At 32.6% G+C, this 3,823-nt stretch overlaps 1 pseudogene; it reads right to left on the reverse strand.

Annotated features, from left to right (window-relative positions):
• Positions 1 to 449: 449 nt before the first annotated feature.
• On the reverse strand, positions 450 to 3,557 carry LOC143560697 (wax ester synthase/diacylglycerol acyltransferase 11-like; annotated as a pseudogene).
• Between the last annotated feature and the right edge of the window lie 266 nt (positions 3,558 to 3,823).

A 3,823-nucleotide genomic window follows, 5' to 3' on the forward strand; every position in this document is an offset into this window, starting at 1 on the left:
CATAGGTTAGATTGTTAGTTGAGATTATTACTGATCCATGTTTAATAGTTTGGATTATATAACCGAAGGTTAGTTGTATAGTTATTGTAAAATAAGGAAGCCAATGCATTGTTAAGGAGAAGATCATCGCGTTGGATTATTGTGATACCGACGGCATATAAAAGGGTTGTATATCATTTGTAAAATTCATATGTTATACGCATAATCAATGATACAAATTTGTTTATTATTTAATTGATGTTTATACAAGTTTGATTTCTACTATTTTGTATTCAATTGTCAAATTAAGAGTCATCATAAACTTTGAGTAGCTAACTATTGTATAAACATGCACATATATAAGGATTTTCATATAAGATTACAAGTATATTGATCATGGATCAATGTTTATTTTATGTATCAAACACAAATACACTATGCTTTGATGGATATATAATACCAACCACTACTTACATATTTGACAATTTTAGAAGTTGAGCAGAAGCTTTAATGTCGTGAAGGGATTCTTCTAGATCATCGCAAAGCTTGTGAGGGTCTGGTATGGTTTCTTCATCAGCTGATATGATAAATATTACTTTGTCCATATAACTCACCACATGAATCATGAGTGCCTTGAATGAATTACGAAATTTGATTAGAATTTGAATTTGGAATTTTCCCAAATTAATTACACATACATGATTGTTAATGTGAAGGAACTTACATTTGGTTGGCCATAACAACTCGGAGCAATATATGCAACTTTATGTCCAAAAAAAGTGATTTCTTCTTGTGGTCCGGGGACATTAGAAAACCATAGTGTTGTGTGTAGAAAACTCTATAATTCAATTTCCCTGCAGCCTGCTTTTTATGGTTTGTCGTTGTTTGAACCAAAAGTTAGTATTTCTACTACATTGAAACAAAGCTACAAAAACTTTGCATTGAAAAGTATAGTTTTTCTTTAAAATGTAGATTCCATTAATCTAAATAATTTGAAAAGTGCTTATGGTTTAATATTAGCATAAAATAAGTAAATAACAATGATAAAAGTTTAAAGAAAAATAAGTATACTGATTGTAAAAGTTCCGCAAATGTTTAGATTTATATTTCGGTTTAGGACTTGTAATAGATTAAATTAATGCGCAATTGATTTATTTTTTTCAAAAAATAAAAATAAAAACCACTTATTATCCCATCTGCTAGATGCTATGAATATAGTTGAGTTTTGCCTTAAGTTTAATTTCTAACACTGCTGAGTATATTAGACAATCAACTAAGGATCAAATAAACTTCCAAAAGTATGCATTTGATCAAAAGTCATAAAAATTTTGTAAGTACCTTTATGCCAAACAACATTATGAATAACTTAGTAAAGAAGTATGTGAACAAAGGCTCCAAAGAAGCCTTCTTGTGCCTTATTATCTCCGTTGCATCTCGAACGTAATCTAAAGGATGTTTTTTGAATCTGATGTCGAATGGAAGTAATGAATAGCCTATCTTATTTCCCCATGTACCAACCGCATCTGTATCAGTGAAATCCTAACAACACATAAACAAGTGATTGGAAATTGTTTAAACATCGAGCTGTATAACTATTATGCATGCATGATTGCATACTCACATCGATCCTTGTTGTGGCTCGAAGGTTGAAGAAAAAGGTAGCACGAAAGCGCATGCTATCAGGAATATCAGTACTTTGATTATCTATATCACCAATGAAACCGTGGTTAAAAAACAAATCTTGAAGCTAAGGGCTACACATACAAAGATGTTAGGAGGTTTCATATACAAACACATACTATATCTCCCATGTAGATAGCGATAGAATCCAGCTTGTGTGACTCCAAGTACTACATCGTTCAATGTCTACAAAAAGATATACCAAAACATATGAAAAAACAGTCTACGCTATCAGGGTACGTGAAACCAAAAAACTTTTGGACCGGATTTATAACAGGCCCAATTGAGCAATATGGATTTGTGCATCCAAGCCGATCTGTATATAAAGTATGGCCCAATCATTACTCACCCGAGAAGTTTCCTATTTCTAAGCAAATAGTTATTATGTAAGCAAATTTTTATGCCAAAGGCGCATAGGCATACACACTAAGAGACAAGAAAAGCACAACAATAAAAAACAAGAAATTGATTTAGTTGGTTTATAAAATAAATATAATTCTCTAAATGTATATATAAGACTAATATATCTAGCAGTTAAATCATCAAAACCAATATAGTATAATATATATATGTGTGTGGTTAGTATATTTTATTAATAACTTTAAGAACTCATTTCAATCAATCAGATTTATTTATTTTCTTTTTTTTTAATAAGGATACTATGTTCTTTTTCAGAATAATCATAAAACCATATCTTCCAAAAGATCTCAGCAAAGACTCATTCCTCTTTCCCTTTGTGTACTACCCTTAAAAATGAAAAAAATATTTTGAAACATAAAAATAAAAAAAAATTTGAAATATATATGGTTGTGTACTACCCTTAAAAAAATATTTTGAAACATAATGTTGGCTGGAATATTTTCTCCCAATTAGCTTTTCTTACTTATCAAATGTACCTTCTCTTGACAGTTAATGTACACGAACCAACAACCAACATATACTTCTTTGTAGTAGATAGAAAACTTGAAAATGGTTATCTTTTGTTTATTATCAAGTATGGAGTAAAAACTTACAACGTTCATAGCTCTTTTTACCAACTTAATGTCATCAAAGCTTACATTTCTAATAACAAATCGCCTAGCCCTGCGATCCACGCCTTTTGAGCCTTTCATTGGTGTTTTTGTGTCTTGTAGGAACATTGCGGTCAACACAAACGTCAAAAGAGCAGCAAAAGAGTTCCAAAGAGCCCTAAGTCTTGACCAAAGGCTAGTAACGTTAGCCACATGCGACTTATTGTTCCCTGGAAGGGTCGGCAGAGCCTCTGGGTCAGATACTTTACGTGTATAGGCAAGTAGGAGATTCATCAAGGACATGCCATCACCAAGAGAGTGATGGAAACGAAAGACACACGTGCCTCCGGTCTCTGATGTCTTAACACGACATCCCACAAGGGTTTTGTGTTTTCAATATATGAGTTGCTGAGGTTGGAGATGTAATCTTCAACGAACTTTTCGGGTGATTCCATGTTTGGATTAAGTTCCGGTATAATCACATGGTCATCTATGTTTACTTGTGTTGGCATCCATTTCATGCACCCGTTGTCTTTGTCCATCACCTGTATTTGAAACATCTAAGAATTAAAACGGATAACATATGACAAAAGGTGACGATAACATGCATATCATGCATGCACAAGTGTATTTCACCTGCAAGCTTTTAAAACGACGATTTTTTAAGAAAGTACGAACCAAATTTTCTTTGAAAACATCAGGACAAATTTTCGTTTTTATGCCAATGATGCCAATGATATAGACATTAGAACCAGGCTCATGAAACAATTGAGCCATAGGACTTAATGGTTGATCATGGTCATCTCCTTTCTTAAAACCCTCAAATATTTCTGTTTTTTTGGTGGTTTTAATACTTCTAAGAGTGTTTAAATTTGGTAAGCTATCCATAGTCTGTTGTGCTAAAATACTATATTTGAGTATTTTTGGTACCAAAGAAACCCCTTTAAATAGATGGACAAGGCTGCAATGTTTCTTGTGAGCCCAAGAATTGGTGGTGCTAATTCGCCCACATAGATATTCATATAGCTTTTTAAGCATTTAAAGCTCTATTCTTTGATTGCTACAACAAACATATCATAAGATGCTAAAACAAGTGTTTTGTTTATATATGTACTAGACAAATGCTGGCGCGATGCGGCGGATATTTGGATGCA

The sequence above is a fragment of the Bidens hawaiensis genome, unplaced genomic scaffold, assembly GCF_021521415.1.
Source record: "Bidens hawaiensis isolate Kalapana, Puna unplaced genomic scaffold, B.hawaiensis_p1.1 tig00001143_1, whole genome shotgun sequence".
In the NCBI taxonomy this organism is placed as follows: Eukaryota; Viridiplantae; Streptophyta; class Magnoliopsida; order Asterales; family Asteraceae; genus Bidens; species Bidens hawaiensis.